Below are 20,375 nucleotides of genomic sequence, written 5' to 3'. Positions count from 1 at the left end.
CGCGCAGCTCCGCCAGGCAGACCGACATTTTTCCGCCGATCGGGGGGAGGGAAAGAGCGGGGGGGGGGGGAGGAGGGGGCTGCCCCGGCGGCCGGGGGGGGGCCGAGGAGGAGCGCGGCGGGGAGCTGCGGCAGGGCTGGAGGCGGCCGCCCGCCCGCCCGGCCGCGCTTTGTGGGGAGAGCCCCGGCGCGGCGCGGCGCGGCTCGGTTGGGCTCGGCGCGGCGGGCGGCGGCGGCTCGCCCGGCCCCGCACCGCACCGTGCGTGTGCACCAAGTGAGGCGTGAACTCGGGCCGGCTCCGCGCCCCCGGCCGCCGCCAGGCAGCGAGCGCCGAAAACAAGAACAAAGCTCCTCTACCAGCCCCCCCGCCTCCTCCCCGCCTCCCCCCACCGCGCTCGCCCAGCCGCCGCGGCAGCCGCCTCGCCCGCCTCTCCCTTACCTTCGCCGGCGTCCTGTCCCGCTGCTGGGTCGGAGAGGCGGGATGGCGGGGGGCCGGGCCGGGCCCGCGGCGCCCGAGGAGGGGGACGGAGGCGGCCGGGGGGCTATACGGCGGCGGCGGCGGCTCTGTGGCCGGGCAGTGTGGAACATTGAGAGCCGGAGCAGGGGGGGACGGGGGGAGGCGCGGTGCAGCCCCGCGGCCGGCGGGTGGCGCTGGCGGGCCCCGCTCTGCGGCGCGGGCTCCCGCGGCGGGCCGGGGGGCCGGGGCGGGGGGCGGCGGGCGCGCGCCGGCGGGGGCGGGGGAGGGGGCGCCGGCCGCCTCCGGCCTCCTCCCGCCCCCGCCAGGCGCGGCGCCGCCGGCGGAGCTCACGGCGCGGGGATTGGGGGGGGGGGAGGGGAGAGGGGGCGCTCGCGGTCGCCGGAGCGCGCGCAGGCGCTCTCCCGCCGCGGCTCGGGGCGCGCGTGCTCCGGGCCGGGCAAGGACAAAGCGGCGGCGCGTGGGGGGGGGCGGGTCTCGACGGCCGCTCGGACCGGCCCGTGCCCGCCCGCTCTGCTCCCCTGCGCCGCAGTTGGTGCCCGGGCACTGCTCCGCTTCCTGGTGGGCTCCGGCCTCCAGCCCGCCGGCTCTGCGGGGCAGCACCGGGCCGGTACCTGCCGCCGGCTGCACCCGTCGGGCACCGTGCGGCCTCCAGAGCTTCTGGCCTCGCACCTCACCTCGTGCGTTGCGCCCCTGTCGAGGTAGGGACAGGCATGGGCCACCCGTACAGGAGTGGGACCGGTGACGGTTCTGCACCCGCCATTGCTGCCCTCTTGCATTCACCTCCAAAACGTCTCTATTCCTGGCACATCTTCACACGTGGGAGCTGGAGAAACTGGTGTGTGGTGCGGCATCCCTGTGGGAGCCCACGGGATGGAGTGGTGGCCATGGGGATCCCACCAGCCACGCCCTGTGCGGGCTGTGGGTACCCTGCAGGAGAGTTGCCCTCACGGGAGTCAGGGTTTAAAACGGAGCTAGTTGTTCCCCGGCAGCCAGTGTTTGAATGATTTAAGGCGCAAAAGCAGTATTAGCAGTTCTGGTAGGTGTCACAACTGTGTGGAAGGTGGTGTAGGGTGGAGATTAAGTTTTATTTTCTGGCCTGTCATGTACGTGCCGTTCTGGTGTGTTCATGAACAGCTTTATGCGCTGCACACCTCTAGTACATCGTGCAGTAAAAGCAATGCACCAATTGAAATAATGTAAATACTCCAAACTTGGAGCTGGCAATAAAATGCATTTGCAAAAAGGATTCATTCTGTCTGCAAAACATGGATGAGGTCGTGGGTAACTGGCTTCAGCAGTGAAGGAGCTAACAATTACTGTAAACATTTGTGCAATTTACATGAAATCTCAGACTAATGTTGCTGTCCAGCGCAAGGGCTTTCGCCTGGATGGTTTCTACCTCAAGGGCTTTCATTATCATCAGTCTAATGACTTAAAACTACTCTGTTTTCTTAGCTTGTGCAGGATCAAGGGGTCAGAGAGTATATATCATGCTCTAGAGAGAATAAACAACTGGCGTGTCAGGGAATACCCTTCTCTGGGCAGCTGAAGTTAGCTCAGTTGAAAAGTATGCTGGAGATTTGGCGAGAGAGTTGAATGATGTGATGTGGAGAATACTGGAGGTTTGTTTGTTAAAGTAGGCTAGAGAGAATTCCCAGATCTCCACTACAGGCAATTTGCCCCTGAGGTATGCTGTAGAAAATTCCTAGCATAAACAGTATCTGGATGATGAGCAATCTGGGCATAATTAGTAAAAGGGAAGCATGGCAATATCAAAAATCTATCAGTCAGCACTGAGAACCTTTTTCATTCCCTCACCTGCCCCGTTCCATTGATGGTGCTCAAGATGAGCCTGGCTGGAGCTTTGAAGGTCAGGATTAAGTGTTTAAATTTTTCTTTCATTTCAGGTGAAAGTTAACACAGGTGTCCAAAACCAAAATGTACTAGAAGAGTGTGCGTCTGCAGAATGAAAGTGAGTAGATTGGTCAAGGGTTGCACACCACATCAGCTGCTACCTCTTGTGTGGCTTCTGTGGCTTTCAGGATACCAAGTGAAAATAAAGCAAGCCTCTTTAACAGAGACTAGTTGAAAAGCCAGCCTAGATTTTGTTTATTCTCAGCCTTTTGAACCTTATTAAAACAGATTTACTACGGCAGTGTGTGGGTATAACAGGTGTTTATTTGAATGAATATTCATTCATTTGACATCAGGTCTCAAAGGATGACACTTTCTTTTTATGAGGTGGTATTTTCCTTGGGTATGTTTGTTATGTTGTAAACCATAGAAAAAGTAAAGTGCTGCACTGAGGGGTACAGTAGAGGTGGAAGGAGAAATGCTGATTTTAATAGCCACTGTTGCAAAGCTACATATCAATATCTCTATGGCTTTTCATATCCCTTGTGATTTGACATCGGTTAATTTTAACTGATGCACCCACCATGAATGCTTTGCTTTCTCAGTTTACTGGGTACTTGAACAGTCAAAGTGTAGCTGGTATTGTGAAGTTCAGGGCCTTCCTAAGGACGTTACAGACTTGTCCTGGACACTCAGGAGTGGGTGAGGCCTGCGTTTGTTCCCCAGTCAGTTGCCTTTGTTTGGGTTTGTTTTACAAACCCTGCTCCTGAAGGTGGTGGTTGTTTTTTTCAGAAGCCCAGTGTCTTTTTGGGTACGTCTCCATCCCTGTTCTGTCAGAGCACAGGTATGAAGTTACTGTCAGCATGCGGAGGTTTAGCAGCTGCTTTGAGCTTCACAGACATAGAGAGAATATTTTTCTAGGTTTAGGAATTCACAGTTCAGTCTCCTCCATCTGACATGAAATTCTGTGATAGCAAACAACTCAATGCCTGGCACCAACACTAGGGTGAAAGGCATTTTCCACTTCTCACAGGAAAACTATGAGGGATGGAAAAATCACTGCTTGATCTTCTTGCTCCTACCATTTTAAGGGTGTACAGATGGTAAAATAAGGCCAGCATGCATTTTTCATATTAAGAGCAGCTCAACAGAAAATACTACTTAATGTTTACAGTCGTGTACTCCATCTTCTTTATCATAAAATCACTGTTTCCTGACAGTAAATATATCTCCGCCTGGCAATGTGTCTTTCTATTCTGTGTGTGTTCCCATACTGTGGGAATTGTGTTGTTAAAGCACCTGTTGGAGCTCTGCTGCAACACCACAGCTAGATGGGCCCAAACTGCAGAACCAGGTAATGAAGAGATTTATTTTGTTTTAAAGTAGGTGGGGTAAAATTCAGATTGTGTTTTTCTTAGCAACTAGTGTCATAGTAGCAACCAGTGATCCTTATATAAGGTAGATCCAGTACAAATATCCAGCCTGCCTTTTCCCAGGATAATTAAACTTTCTAACAGAGAGAGCTGGGAAAGTAGATTAGGCAAAAGCTTTGGGCCAGGAAGAGGTGTAGTGACTTTCAGAAGTGCAGGAAGCCTGCTACAGGATCAGCAATTGCAGCTCATCCTGTTGTGCCTTAAAATTACTCCCATAATTAGGATTATTTTCACATTGTGATGCTATAGGTTCATTTGGGTTTATGAATGGAAAATAATCCCTAAAAAACAATGTTCCTACTACATTTCAATTAATTGGTGTCCTCAAGAATTCACAAGACAAGCAGAGGTAATTTTTTTGTCCTCAAACTGAGAAGTAAAGTAAGGGTGGGAATGGGCAGGAATCAGCTGTAGGAAGCCACCTCCTGGTCCCTTTGTCAGCTGGTGTTTAGCCCATCTGTTGGTTTTGTATGGCTACCTTACAAATCCTGGCACGGGAATATGGTGGAGTAAGGAGGACAGGGAGTTGGGCGGCAGAGATGAAGGCAAGAGCCAGAACACTGCTGTGCTTCAGTTGTGCTTGTTTGAGGAATGACTTTTTGGACACTGTTGTAGCTCAGCAATAGTCCCGAGACTGCTCTAATGCAGACTGTCATGAGGCCTGGGAGTCAGGATGGTTAGAGGAGTTTTCAGGATATCTTTACTTTCTCTGGATCCAGGAAGAGTTACCAGCTCCATTTTAACACAAGAGTTAGCTAGTTAGCCAGGATTCCTTATTGTGATGAACACTGCTATATCTAAATCCGTAAAAATATACTTAAAGCACTGCAGATACTAATTAGTTTTCATTGTAATCCTACGAAGTAGATAGGAAGTTCTGCTGTATGGTATGCATTGTATTTGCTGGTTGGTTTTTATACACTAAAAGGCTAAATGGTCAGTTGGGCACTAGTTTTTAATAGACAGATTAGTGTTAAGCACTTAAATACCGTAACAGGTAAAAGTGTGTTTTTGAAGCACAGTCACGTGAAAAAGGTCTTATTTCCGTGTTCCCATGGAGTCCTTGTATTCTGTTGTTTAAATTCTTTCCCTGTGTATGGATTATTGATGCAAGAAAAGAAAGCACAGTGCCCCCTTTGGAGTTCCTGTAGTCATTCAGAAGAATCCAGTGTCTGTGCATGTCAAGTAAGTATCAGTGCTTAAAAAAAATACATACTTTTTTGTTTAAAGTAGCTTTTATTAATCTGTTTTTAACCTCATAAATTTTCATTTTACTTGGACATCTACGGGAAAGGTGAGAAAAATTAAATAAGGAAAGTTGATGTGGAATTGGTCTGTCTACTGGATGGTAGTAATTTGTATTTCATAAGGGGATTTCCCACTATAAATAAGCATTCTTTCAGTGAGTATTCATCTGCAAACAATGTCATTAAAATAATTTTTTCCCTTGAAATTTTAATTGAAATGTTAATTGAAAAAAATGTCCTTGATGTATGTATATGGGTAGTTCCAGCTTGCTTTGACAGATTTAGTTTTTATCACAGTATGATGAGTATTTGACTATAGTCAATGACTATAGTTAATGCAGATACTGGCAGACTTTTACCCCTAGCAAAGTGTGAGAACAGTAGGTCTCTAAACAGCTTCATAAACTCCATAAAATGACTTTATGGTGTATATCCGACAGTATAATGTGTAAATCATAAGTTAGGGAGAACTTGTCTGTACAGATACAACTCTGGCAGACCAGCATTCTCAGAAAATTTTCAGTGTGAGAATCTGCTTCTTTTCTGCACGTGGAGCATAGTGAAATAATGCTGTCATTTTCAGAGCGTCATATTCTGCTGTGAAATTAGTAGCTGTTGCAGGGAATAATGTTGAAGGCCTAGTAAACTTCTCATTTCCCTGTTACAGTTAGAGATATTCCACCCCTAAACCATCTCAGATTGAATTATCTGTAAGTATATACACAAGCATGTATCTTCGTGCTTTCTGCAGACTGCTTAAATTGAACCGTTTGGCTCCGTAAGACCAAAGTTTGAACGAAAGCAGAAAGTTAATAGGCTGCTGGTAATAGAGCTAATATCCTCATTCATGCCAGCCGGAAGGCGACAAGATAATTATGAAGTCAAACTCACTTAGCTGAGTTGAGGTCAGAAAGAAACATGCACATGGGGCAGGCATTATTCATAAGCTGACTGTTGTTTTTTCACAAAAAAAAAAATTATATTTGCATCACTAAATGGGTCCATCCTGAGGGTGTTATTAAAAACACAAAAAAGATCCTGGACAGCTCCTCCCTGCTTCAGCCTGGGTGACCTATTTCCCTGGGGTTAGCTGGGTAAGAGATTCCCTTCACCTTTACAGCTGGTGACTGTTGGCACAAACAGCTTTATGTGGCTTATCAGCAGTTTGACAGGTAGGCCCCCAACAGGCTCTTCAGATTCTGGTTTCTGACATCCCATCAAAGAGGAAGGAACTGATCAGCATTTAAAGAAAACTTTACAAATCCCTTTGAGCAGTCACACCCTGTAGTGATGAGTCACAGCGTTTTACATTTGCCTGCCTGGAAAGCCTGGGACACTTCTGAATGCACCCTAATTATAGGGTAAGGCCCGTACATATTTCCCATTATCATGTCTGCACTGGATAAAAGGCCAGCTTGGCTGATTGCCTGTTCTACAATAAAGAAGCAATACCTTTTTTAGCATACAGACATTAGGATTACCAAAGACTCCTGTGGAGTATCTTTGTGGCATCTTGCTTTTTGCCTAGGAACGTCACTGTCTGCATTTATCCACTCCATTGTCTGTAGGAGCCCTAACCTCCCACAAAGGGACAGGAAAGACAAGTCAGGGCTTGATCATGATAAATCACTGCTGCAAATAACTGGGCAGGGCTGATCTTCCACAGCCTGGACTCCTGAGCTTGCTGGGCAGTCTCTGCAATAGCAGTAGGTGTTGCAACTCCCAGCAGTCTCCCTTGTGCCCTGGTCAGTGGGATCTCATAGCAGTCGCAGCAGGAGTAATGTGTGTCAGAACTGGATCTCCACAGTGGTGATGAGCGCTGAGAGGGGAGGATGGCCCTGGCTAAAGAGCTTGTTGCCTCCCTGCTGGAGAGGTGGTGAGCCTGGGTGATGGTGTTTTAAACAATTGCAGCTAAAGCCATCTGAGATGGAAAGTCAGGCCTTGGAGATACACTGCAAAAACTGAAGGGCACAAATGGGTTCAATCCTGCAGGCTGTGTGGAGGGTTTATGTTTGTCATTGAGCATGTTGAAAGGTTTCTCGGAAGTATTTGAGAGGTGAAGTGATGCAGACTTAGAAATGAGGTGCTTTTAGTGTTACAGGCATTTTTATCACCCCCGTCTGTGTGATGTCAAGATGTGACTATCTTTAAGTATCTCTTTTAGTATTGCCAGTCAGAAATCTTTGCTCAGGAAAGAAGTTATGATTAGCAGGTGTGAGACCAGTCTGATTTTAGTCTCATCCTATGGTTTCAGCAGTAAACTCTTCTTTCAGCTTTTGATTCTTTTTATAACAAGCATTTCCATTTTACGCTTCTGAGCAACATCCTCCTTCCAAGTGAGAACTGAACCAGGCTCCCTCTGGAGTTCCTCATTACTGCTAGGCTGGTGGGGTAGCAGCTGATGGATGAGTGTCCTTCCTGGCCAGCCACGTATGCTGTCTCTACTCCACTCCCAGCAGAGAATGAGAGATCAAGGATGTTCTCCGTGCCCCTGCAGAGTGCAGCTGCACTGCTGAATGCAGTTATTTCTCAAGTTGCTTTTTTCTTAAATACCCATTGTGTCACTTCCCTACCTTTATTCACATGTATGTCAACAGACTGACTGTTGTGTGTTTTCCACTGCGGTAATCCCAGCTGCTACTGGAGCCCTCCTTCATGATGCAATGTGGCACTGCAGTGCGTGCTTCTACTTACAATGTTTAATAAATATGTAAATCAACCTACTCTATCTCTTCAGGTAGAAGGGGTGTATGACTGCACTTGTATATCACTGTATATGCTATTCATGAGGATGGCACTGTGTGGAGGGGCAGGAGCTTGAGATGGAAGTTTGCAGTATAATTAGCATAATGAAAGTGTCAATTAAAGCCTAAATTTAAAGAGTTTTAGCATTTCCAACCAGAGTTAAGCTGAAATGATGCTCTTGTCTGCGCAACACTGGTAAGGAAGACCAGGAAATGCAAGCTCAATTCATACCAGCTCTGCTTGGATCAGTCTGACTATAGCTTTGCCTGTTCATACTTGAATTTCTAAGTAATCTTTTATTACCACTTTGCTATGTTCTCACTAATATTTAATGTGAATATTAACATACTATGTTTTTAGAGTGCTTTCTGATTAAATAAAAATAGAGAAGACTATGCTATGCCAGAATAAGACCATGGTGCTAACTTCAAAACAGCAGAAAAAATATGCCAATGAAGCTGCTTCAACTCATCTAACATCAAAAGATTACTTTACTTTGTACTGTATCCATGATCTTGAAAGCCATGAAAAAAATCTCTCAGGGGTATTCTTATTCCTAAGTTACCTTACATTGTTTTAATTAATTAGCTAAATGGAGGTCATCATTCCTGAGATCTGCTTATTTTTGTCCCTGCTTCAGCTATGTCTGAGAATGAACTTTTGGCCTTTGCTGTCAGACTGATCGTGCTTTTAAATAGTAATGATAGTAGGCTGTATTAATCCTACTAGTGGAAACATTAAGATAGGGAATATTTTGGTCAATGTAATCAAATTTATCTAATTTAGTGTTGAACTGGAACATGGGCATTGAAAGTTAAATGTTTAAATGCCAGCACATAAACAGGTGGCTAGATTGTTTAAAAAAAAATCTGTAACTCCCATCAATATTTTACATATGATACCTTCTAATATCCAGTATAAATACCTGACTGGTATGGTACTTTCCTGTCTCAGCATCAAAACAAGGATAAAGGAGATGTAGAACAACAATGGTTCGTTAGTCAAAATTGAATAAAGCGTATCCATTTAATAATGGGCATTTTGCAGTGTGCATTTTAAGTCTCCAGAGTACATTTTTCCTATGTAATTATCTCTCTCAACCTTAACTTTGAAATAGTATGGTGCTAATTTAATTCTGGCAGAAACTCTTGTTTGATACGTCTTTCAGTAAAGAAATACAGTGACATTAAGATTCATTTTATCAAATTAATAACTATAAAACTTTGGTGACAGGGAAAAATGACTCAGAATGTGTGAAATCCTGAAGCAAGCAAAGTGTTTTTTAATGATACACTATTTCTGTTGGTTTCTTGTACCAGGTGATAAGCTCTGGTTCTGCTCCCAGAAAAAAAAAAAGGGAAATGAGAAACTACTTGGAGAAAGCACCTATCTACCACTCCACAGTATTCAGATATATAGATCTCCATTAGCATTGACCTTTACTACACATTGATACAAAAAAACCCTACAGAGGTGAATAAATTCACCATTCTCTTGAATAAGTATAGGTGAATTTATTATGTCTGTTTCTTTTTGTACCTTACTGACAGAAAACTCATGCTGTTGGGCGCAAGATCCAGAACTGTTGAATTTACACCTCAGAGCTCATCTACAGCTCCACCCTGACCTTCATTAATAGCACTAGATCAGATCAAATAGCCAAAGTCAATCCACTGAGCTGATCTAAGCAGCAAGGAGAGAAGGTATGCTATACTATTTAGCCACAAGTGGTAGTGGTATCATTTGAATATATCTACCTTCAAGCCAGCTCTCAGATCTCCCCACAAGAGAGGATTCCCAAGGTTGGTGCTCATAGGTTTTATGTGGTGGTGAAGCTCATTTCCTAAGGCACTTCAGTATGCACACAGACTGTACTCAGACACTCCCAAACTGTCTATCCAATCAGTCACATGATTGTCATTCAGGTAACCACCTTTGCATATGCTGGTTACAAACTTCATTACAAACATAGGTGTGGCCTCAAAAATAAAATTGCTTACCTATCCTGGTGTGTCTGCCCTCAAACTGAAAATGTCTCAGCTCAGGTACTTTAAAGCATCCATTAAAGAAAAAATCTGGGGTTTTATTTTCTGAGAACATGGGGCTTCCCGCAGGTGAACACCACTTGTAAAAATACTTCACTTTTCTTCCAATCTCTTCTTCCATTTCCTTAACAGTGTTGTCAGATATATCAGGAATAAAGCAAATCCAATTTGTAACACAGTTTGTAGGTCATGTAATACTTTCAGATAAACTTGCAGAAAAACTCTGTCACTGAAGTTTCCTCAGTCTGAAATTTGGCTCTTGGTAGTATCTTGAGGCTATGGATTAATTTACTCACACTGGGCTGAACGCAGTGAACTGTGGACAGACTGTACTGTAAAGAGATGTGAGCATACTTACTGGAACAGGTCAACCTTCTTTGGCAGGCAGTAATCATGTAGCAGGCACAGGACTTAATATCCTGCAAAGACATTGGCAGGTTTCTGGGGAAAGGCTCTCCCTAGAAATGTACAATGTGCCTACTTGTAATTTTAGGTGATGCCTGACCACCTTTGCTGCAGGATGCTTCAGCACCTGACAAAGGAGCAATGAGATTGTCAAGATCATATCTGAAGAAGCAGACTTGTATTTTGTTCAGCACTGTGTTCATTAAACCATTTTCCTGACATTTCCACATACAACAGAACTTCCAACTAATGAATAAATAGTCTTTTTCCACCAGGCGCTAGAAAAGAGAGATTTCTATTCTGTGTTCAGGTGTACCTGTTCTCTAATTGTTACCCTGCTGCCTGGAGTCTGCAAGGTTTGCTTCCCTCTGTAGGCTGGCCCTCCACAGAATTTGGGTCAGTTTCAGAATATCATTAAATTTAAAAGCTTTGTTTTCCAACTCACTTGCTAGAGCAGCTTATTTTCAGACAATGTTCTCTCCTGCCTTCTACTTTAGGAGCAGAATTTCTCCTAACCTCAAGGGTAAGTCTTACAATAGTAGAAGACATAGAAGACTTTCAAACCCCTTGCTGAAACAGATAAGAATGATCGCAACTTTCACAGCCTTCCACGTAAAGTATAACTTGCTATTTTAGCCCTGCTATCCCCACCATGTACACAGCTTAAAGCAGCAATGAAGAAAAGAGGAAAGCAGAAAAGGTCAGAATGGAGATTGAGAAGAGGAAATAAGTTAGATAAACCCTGTCTGGGGAGAGGAAAGAGCAAATTTAGACTTGTAGCCTGTTGTAATATTGGTTATTAATTCTTGAGCGAAGATCATGTAACTGTGGGAAAGGGCAGCAGAGATTGACAGATGAGATAGCATTGCTACACTCTGACCAGAGCAGTCACTGAACTGTTCTGTGTCTGAGTTTCCTCATCTGTAAAATGAGAATTACTTATATTTCAGAGTCCTCGGAACCATTAATGGATGCTTATTGTTAAGGCTGCTTTTTTCCACCAACTGGAAATACAGAATAACCTGTGCCTTCTGGACTGTCCTCCCTGTATTCTAGCCACATTAATTTAAAAAAAACAGGTACTGAAAGTTCAGAGTTTCTTCGAAAATAATCAACTTTAAAAATGGAAAGGAAGAGTTGTTGGGAAACACGTCTAATTTTAAAGCAGAGGCACACTGCTAATGAGCTCTCCTGTCTGTTGTGGTGCTTACCTGCCTACTCCCTATTCCCACCAAGCACAGCCAAGCCTCAGAGACTGCTTGAGTTCATTAAGCCAATGTCAGGAAAGGATTATAGTCGTTCAGTTACATTTCTAGGTTTTGAATTAACATTAATCCCACAATAATTTATTAAATAAAGCCAAAGACCTGTTTATCTTCAGATCAGGTTAATTTTAATCTTTAAAATCCCCATTTCTATAACGTTTCCAAACCAGTTGTCATTTCAGTGATTACATACTCATTATTACATATTTATTAGCTGTCACAAAGCTCTGTACCTACTCTTACTATGACCCCTTTCACAAGGCAGTCCTAGAACATGAGCCTTCTTTTACTGAAGTTTATTTTCAAATATCATTCAAATATCTATGCTGAACAGCTTCTCATTCTTGCAGTTGCATTAGGCAACATTATTCTTTTGCTTCATCTTCTCCACCTTGGAGTATCAATGACATCCAGAGCCTCTGATCACTGCTATCTAGATGTCACCTGAAATACATAGGTTTTATTCCTTTTTGCAGGTTCCATTGCTTACATCATTCCTCTATGCTCCCACAACTGATGTTGTCCACAGGAGAGTTCTTCAAACTTTTCATTACAGCCCTCAACAAGCTTCCAGTGGATCACAGAAGCTGTGATTTTTAGACTCCTGAAGGAGCAATAAACTACTTTGACTTCTGGGCAGTCTACATCTGCAGCTGTTACATAAAGCTAGTTTCACTTCCTTGTCTTGGAAGCACTGAGAGGATGCTCAGAAGTGGAAGGACTGAGTGGATAGTGTCTCCTCTGAGATGCTCTCCTCTTTTTCCCTGCATAATTTCCATGAAGGTGAATGAACTTGTGCTTGCAAATAATTTGAGACGATGTCCTCCAGAGGGACTAGTTGTAAATGTCCTGGGTTCAGCAGTAGCAGTCAGTTTTTCTCCTTAGTAGCTGTTGCAGCACTGTGTTTTTGACTTTTGGCCTGGGAACAGAGCTGATAACACCAACGTTTAGACTGACCAAGGACTTTGTGAGTCTCATGCTCTGCCAGGGAGGAGGAGAAGCCGGGAGGAAGCAGGGACAGGACACCTGACCCAAACTAGCCAAAGAGGTATTCCATACCACAGCACGTCATGCCCGGGGATGTAAGTGGGAGCTACCCGGAAGGGCACGTCCTCTTTTCTGGCGGGCTCTTTTCCGGCGGGCGGTATCGTATTCTCTTCCCTTGTTATTTCTCTTATCATTATTATTATTGGTGGCAGCAGTAGTGATTTGTGTTATACCTTAGTTACTGGACTGTTCTTATCTCAACCCGTGGGAGTTACATTCTTTCGATTCTCCTCCCCATCCCTCTGGAGGGTGGGGGGGGAAGTAGACTGCGTGGTTCTAATTTACAGCCAGGGCTTAAACCACGACAGTAAAGCAGTGTCAATCTTTTCTCCCCAACAGGCCAGTTTTTATTCTCCATCTTCTCATCCAGTCTCATGTTGTCCTCCATTTATTCTTCCCTTTCTTTTCTGATTTTCTCTCTCATGTTTCTCTTTCCTTGCATTTCCCTGTTTTCATCCCCTTAAGTTCTTATTTGGCAGGTTGGTCACCCAGCTCACTGCCTTACTTGACCTTTCATTCCAGGTAAGCTTTTCCCATTTGAAGGCCTGCTTGTCCAGCCTTGTCACCTCTCACCATAATAAAACAACTGCTCCTTGTTAGTGCATCCTTCATCCAGTTTTATGCCTAGATTCTTTGGAAAATATAATTTCTGTGGTTATACTGTATGAATGCATACATTTACCCTTTAGCGTGAGTAAAATTTTAAGCCTTTGGCAAAACTTGGGAGAGGAATAGAGGGATTTAAAGTGGTTTTAAGTTTTATTGGAGAAGATGGCCACACAAAAGAAAAGTTTATTTTGTGTTCCTCTGAAAGGAAAGAAAGCAGTTTGAGCTCATTCTTACTAGACAGTAGAAAGTCAACACTGTGGGACTCTCACTGCGTTAGGTATTACATTATTAGAGGTGGTATTGTTACAGCTTCGATCTGGGCTGCTGTCCTCTGTGGATTTTCTAAATTCAAACTTTGATTTTGGCTTTTCCAACAGTTCTGGCCTTTAATTTGTTTCTCTTCTGTCTGTGTTCTTTGCTGTTCAATAACAAGTGAATTCATGGTATATAGTTAATTTTATTCAGTAACAAAATCAATCAGTTATAATGTACAGCTCTAACAGAAAGATGATCTCATGGATACTGATATCGGCAGAACTACTATTTTGTGACACTTGTTTCTGAATCTATTGTGTGTGTATTGTTTGGCTATAAATACCAGAGATAGGTATTTTCTCTGGTTTTGACCACTATATTGTGTTGGAATAGTAGGCAATGGTTATAGTTACAAAAAAACGGTTTTCAGAGTTTTTAAATATTTCTGTACGTAAAGTGTGTTTTAGGAAGGTTGAAGAAAATGCATGCTTTTAGTTGCCTTTTGACAGTGGTAGGCTGAATCTTCCTTAACTCACACATGGAGTGTTTCAGTCTTAACATGGTGCTATGGAATTCTTAATATTGGCATTTCTCAGAAATACAGAACTTATAAGTGTAAAATATTTGCAAGAAATAATGAGCAAAGATAAGTAATAGCATTCCAGTTGAAATCCATAAAATAGCTAAATTATTTGGAAAGAGATTAATTACAGTGAAGTAGCCATGCAGGGTATAATGATGAGAAGTGACTGTGATCTATAGTAGAATGGACTCATCTTGCAGTGAGCGAGCACAGGTCCAACAGAAATGGCAGGGGATCACTCCTGGCCAGAAATACCTGACCGGACGAAGTCAGAAAACATGTTAAAAAAAAAACCTGTTTTTTGTTGTTCTCATGGGAGACTTCAACCACCCTGACATCTGTTGGAGTGACAGTACGGCCCGGCACAAGCAATCCAGGAGGTTCCTCGATTGTGTGGAAGACAACTTCCTTCTGCAAGTAATAGAGGAGCCGACAAGGAGAGGTGCCATGCTTGACCTCGTGCTCACCAACAGGGAAGGGCTGGTTGGAAATGTGACGCTCCAGGGCAGCCTTGGTTGCAGTGACCACGAGATGGTCAAATTCGAGATCCTTGGGACAGTGAGAAGAGCGTGCAGCAAGCTCACTGCCCTGGACTTCAAGAGAGCAGACTTTGGCCTCTTCAGGAGCCTGCTTAGTAAGGTTCCATGGGATACAGCCCTAGAGGGCAGGGGGGCCCAAGACTCTTGGTTGTTATTCAAGGATCACCTGCTCCAAGCTCAGGAGTGTTGCATCCCAACTAGAAGGAAGTGCAGCAGGAGGGCCAGGAGACCTCCTTGGATGGATAAGGAGCTGCTCAGGAAAATTCAAAGGAAAAAAGAGACTTACAGAAGGTGGAAGCAGGGACAGGCGGCCTGGGAAGAATACAGGGATGTTGTCCAGGAAGCTAGGGACCAGGTGAGGAAGGCTAAGGCCCAGTTAGAATTGAACTTGGCTAGGGATGTTAAGGATAAGAGGAAGGGATTCTATAGGTACGTAGCGAGTAAAAGGCAGACTAGGGACAACGTAGGCCCCCTCCGGAAGATATTGGGAGAACTGGCTACCCTGGATTTGGAGAAGGCTGAGGTTCTTAATGACTTCTTTGCCTCAGTCTTCACTGGCAAAGGCTCTGACTGCAACACCCAAGTCTTGGAAGGCGAACGCAGGGACTGTGAGAATGAGGACCCTAGGCCCACTGTAGGAGAGGATCTGGTTCGAGACCATCTTAAAAACCTAAACGTACACAAGTCCATGGGACCTGACGACATCCATCCGGGGGTCCTGAAGGAGCTGGCGAATGAAGTTGTTAAGCCACTGGCCATCATATCTGAAAAATCATGGCAGTCAGGTGAAGTTCCCGATGACTGGAAAAAGGGAAATATAACCCCCATTTTCAAGAAGGGGAAAATGGATGACCCAGGGAACTACAGACCAGTCAGTCTCACCTCTGTGCCTGGCAAAATCTTGGAGCAGATTCTCCTGGAAGACATGCTAAGGCACATGAAAAACAAGGAGGTGGTTGGTGACAGCCAGCATGGCTTCACTAAGGGGAAATCCTGCCTGACCAATTTGGTGGCCTTCTATGATGGGGCTATGGAACTGATGGACAGGGGCAGAGCAGTTGACGTCATCTACCTGGACTTGTGCAAAGCCTTTGACACTGTCCCACATGACATCCTTGTCTCTAAATTGGAGAGACATCAATTTGATGGGTGGACCACTCGGTGGATAAAGAACTGGCTGGATGGCCGCACGCAAAGAGTTGTGGTCAATGGCTCGATGTCCGGCTGGAGACCGGTAACGAGTGGTGTCCCTCAGGGATTGGTGTTGGGACCGGTCTTGTTCAACATCTTTGTCGGTGACATGGACAGTGGGATTGAGTGCACCCTCAGCAAGTTTGCCGATGACACCAAGCTGTGTGGTTCGGTTGATACGCCGGAGGGAAGGGATGCCATCCAGAGGGACCTCGACACGCTTGTGAGGTGGGCTGATGCCAGCCTTATGAAGTTTAACCCTGGCAAGTGCAAGGTCCTACACCTGGGTCGGAGCAATCCCAGGCACAGCTACAGGTTGGGCAGAGAAGAGATTCAGAGCAGCCCTGCAGAGAAGGACTTGGGGGTGTTGGTCGATGAGAAAATGAACATGAGCCGGCTTCAGTGTGCGCTCGCAGCCCAGAAAGCCAACTGTATCCTGGGCTGCATCAAGAGGAGCGTGACCAGCAGGTCAAAGGAGGTGATCCTGCCCCTCTACTCTGCTCTCCTGAGACCTCACTTGGAGTATTGTGTGCAGTTCTGGTGTCCTCAACATAAAAAGGACATGGAACTGTTGGAACAAGTCCAGAGGAGGGCCACAAGGATGATCAGGGGACTGGAGCACCTCCCGTATGAAGACAGGCTGAGAAAGTTGGGGCTGTTCAGCCTGGAGAAGAGAAGGCTGCGTGGAGACCTCATAGGAGCCTTCCAGTATCTGAAGGGGGCCTACAAGGATGCTGGGGAGGGACTATTCATCAGGGACTGTAGTGACAGGACAAGGGGTAATGGGTTCAAACTTAAATAGGGGAAGTTTAGATTGGATCTAAGGAAGAGATTCTTTACTGAGAGGGTGGTGAGGCACTGGAATGGGTTGCCCAGGGAGGTTGTGAATGCTCCATCCTTGGCAGTGTTCAAGGCCAGGTTGGATGAGGCCTTGGGTGCCATGGTTTAGTGTGGGGTGTTGCTGCCCATGGCAGGGTGGTTGGAACTAGATGATCTTAAGGTCCTTTCCAACCCTAACTATTCTATGATTCTATGATTCTATGATAATTTTATGTAATTATTCCCGGAGGAATCTTGATGGACCTGGTTAACTCACCCTATTTTATCCTGAATTACGTAAGGCTAATGAGAGCGAATAATACACAAGAAACCAAAACCAAGGATATGAAAAAATGTTGGAAATTGTACTTAGGTGGATTTAGTGAAAGTTAAAAATGAATCTGAGTAAAAATGGGAAGAATTTTGTGTCCTGTGCAGTCTGCTGTACACTCTGTGTCCTGTGTGTAATTAATTATTTACACCTTTGTGGAATGTCACAATTCTTACTTGGTAGCATTTTGCACTGGGGTAATACAGTAGCTGCAGGGGTTTCATAGATAAATGGCTTTCCTTATTTACTTATTATCTTTTCCCTTACTTAGAATATGTTAAACATGTTTCAGACCTGACTTGGTTTCAAGTACGAATGGGTTTTCAATAGCAACATCATATATCTTACTTGAAGGTGTGAAGAAAAGGAAAAAACAGAAGTGTTTTAACTCCAATGCACTGCTTTCATGCTTCAGCATACTTGTGTCCCCTGGTTTTCATTTAAATAATAAATGAGCACTTTTGACAGCAAGCGTATTTCCATACAACCTTCACAATAAGTGGATAGTTATCAAATTTAATTGTTAACTGCTTGACTGCAAAACTTGAACACCATAGAATTTCAAGGACAGGTTCACGACGAAAAAGGCCTGACTAGATCGTAGGAGTGGAAAAAACCAATATATTCTGATTTAGTGTTAATTAAGTGGTGAATATAGATGTTTACAAATATAACCAATTTGTTTATACACACCTACCACCTCCTCAGACCCCATCTTTATTCAGTAGATTGCTTTTCATTTGAGGATTCCTTTTCTATGGGAAGAGCTGTATGAAATGTTCCATGTGGAAAATAAACTCTCAGCAAATTACCGTGTTATGGAGCTCCTGGTAGACTACAGTGAGTGCTGAATCCCTAGCACTTTTTATTTTAGCCAGGAAACAAATGTGAAGATAATGCTGTCGCCAATTCAGCATCTCCATGAGCAACACAGAAGAATTGTTAAGAATCCCAAAGTGGCTGTTACTACCTGTCATCTTTCCATGTTGTTGATAGCACTTACCCCAACTGTTTTTGTGGAAAAAAAATGAGAAGGCTCGTCTGAAACTGGTATAAAACTCAAAAGATTCAATTCAGACACAGTTTACACACTTTTAACAGTTGTTTTCCATGGAGTTGCAATTACACTGCAGCAGGTCTGGATCTGGCTACAGTTTCCCTGCCAGGAGCTGTTGTACTGCCGAGGGTTCTCTGCGGCACTGTGTGTCAGCTGTCTCTTCTGCTTTGTCAGCTTTTGGTGTCACTAAATTGCCAAATTGCCTCAATGCAGAAATGTAGCTCTGCTTCTGGGATGTTCCAGCCTCTTTATTTCTCTTTAACTATATTCACAGTGTTGCATGCAGTTGTCATCCCTTTGGACTGCTGAGACAATGAATGAATTTAGACCTTCAGCAACAGCAACAGCACCTTCAGTACCCTTATTAAAAATGAGATTGTGATCACTACATCCTACATTCATTCCACATTGATGTGTTTGATCACATCCTCTCTGTCCCAGCCAAATCTATGTTACTGTTTTCTTTGAGGACCGATGTGCAAATTGAACTCCCTGTTTCTGATGTAAAAACTGACTTTGGTCTTAGTTGCCTTCTGTCCCCTAAGTTTGATATCTTTTTCTGGTCCTCAACTGAGCGGTTCTGGCCTGTGTATTCTTCTCTACATTTCTCATCCATTCTCATCCATTTAATCAATATTCAGAACTATAAAATACAGCAAGTAAGAGCTGTACAATAGGCATTTGACCAAGTAAAAGTGATCATTTCTTTCTGAAGAGTGTGATTTTTTATAAACTGTTCAATTAGCAGGGAAGAAACATAATCTTTCAGTAGGTGTCTTTTCCATATGTATTTCTTCTCTGATTATGCAGAAACAGCTGTGTTTAGGAACCTTTAACATTAGAAAACGTAAAATCTATAACTTATCTAAAATAGGAGACCATAATTTTCTGTCAATAATTGCTATGAAAGCAGTGTCTTTGCTAGGTGTGTTCTGCAGGAACTAAGGAACTCGTACCACTTGATTTTCTCAAAGAGACATTTGGCAATATTCTGCTCTTTATTAGTATGTGTATCTGTTACTTAGAAAAGACTTTTTTTGTAGGCTGTTCAGCACATATGGAAAAAAGGTTTTAAATATGAAAATAAAAACTGTTTCCTTCAAGATTGAATTTATATTACACGCAAACATAAAACATGCCATGAAAAAACCCTTCACAAGGTTGTGTATTTGTATGTATCATATACAATATTGTATATTGAGTCCTCTGTAAAAGTGGAAAAAAAATAGTAGTAGCAAATTAGATTTCATTAAAATTTAGACCTTATTTTCCCCGGGTGAATGTGTCTTTTTCAACTAAATCATGTCTAGTGAAAATATAAGCCACCTGCCCTGTAAGAATATCACACTTGAGGAGTGATGATGTAGCTTTACAAGTCACCACATCATCATTCACACATCATCTCCTGCTGAACATGGTGCTTTATCTTCAAGAGATAAATTCAGCATAATTGCAGGAAGAGAGATTTATGTTTGACATCAAGAAAAACTTCCTAGTCTGAAGTGTCATGGCATGTTGTCTTGTGAGACTGTGGAATCACTGAGGATTTCTGAGGAAGTGCTAGAGGAAAATATCTATCAGAAATAGTTTAATCCTGTTCTGAAGTAGGGAGATATATTCCTGTGATTGCAGATATGATTGTCTCATTGTGACCACAACAGGATGATTCAGTACTGGCTCAAAAAATGAAAAAAATTGAAGCATTTTACTTTTATGAGGAAATCAGATTTTTCTCTTTCAACCAGAAATGAAAACATGTCAGCTGTGAGATTGTCTGATTTGTTTCACAGTCTTCAGGCGAAACAGAAAGGAAAAATAGTGGTCTTCTAGAGTACTCCACCTTGCCTAGGTCCTTTCATAGTTAGAGGAATAGAAGAAGTCTCTCCTCAGGTCCAGCTTCCTCTAAGAGCAGTCTAGCTTTTTAATAGCAGAGAGCCAAAGTAGACCTGCTTCACTTGGTGGCCAAGAAGAGCTGCAGAGCTGATCCACTGGCCCTGTATCTAGGGCTGTAGGTGAAAACTGTTGTTACTTTTGAGTGGAAACAACCCATTGAAGGGAAGACTTTAATGACAGGCTTAAGGGCTTTCTTCTCATCTCTGCTGCATTTCTGCCAAAGAATAAATCTGGTCCTATGTTAGCATAAGGTTTTGTACACACAAATGGAGAAATTGTTTCCCAAAATAACCTAAACTTGTGCTTACATAGTGCTTAGTATTGCATTGTATTGCTGTGTATGCTGCTTACATTAATTGTTTACATGGGTGCACTGCTTAGGTACGTTAATCTCTGCTCAAAGCAGCATTACAGGTGTTGCGGATGTCATAATGTTTAATTTACTGACTTAGTTTTTATAAATTTAGAGCCTTACTCATCATCTCAACATCTTTTGCCTTTCATTTCCTTCTCATTGAATACTGCCTCATCTTCCGAATGTATCTCCTAATGCAAGTGTAAAATTTATACATGCTGATTC

At 43.8% G+C, this 20,375-nt stretch overlaps 1 protein-coding gene across 2 annotated transcripts in view; it reads right to left on the bottom strand.

Moving 5' to 3' along the window:
• The window catches only part of UBE2E3 (ubiquitin conjugating enzyme E2 E3), a 56,450-nt gene extending 55,895 nt beyond the window's left edge, over nt 1–555 (bottom strand). For both annotated transcript variants that reach the window (XR_013957214.1, XM_080621264.1), the window contains exon 1: nt 439–555. The gene's annotated coding sequence lies outside the window, so the exon portion shown is untranslated. The remainder of the gene's footprint in view (nt 1–438) is intronic.
• Nucleotides 556–20,375: the final 19,820 nt, after the last annotated feature.

The sequence above is a fragment of the Psittacula echo genome (assembly GCF_963264785.1).
Source record: "Psittacula echo genome assembly, chromosome: 6".
Lineage (NCBI taxonomy): Eukaryota > Metazoa > Chordata > Aves > Psittaciformes > Psittacidae > Psittacula > Psittacula echo.
Note: the sequence above shows the minus strand (reverse complement) of the source record. Positions and strands in the feature narration are given on the sequence as shown.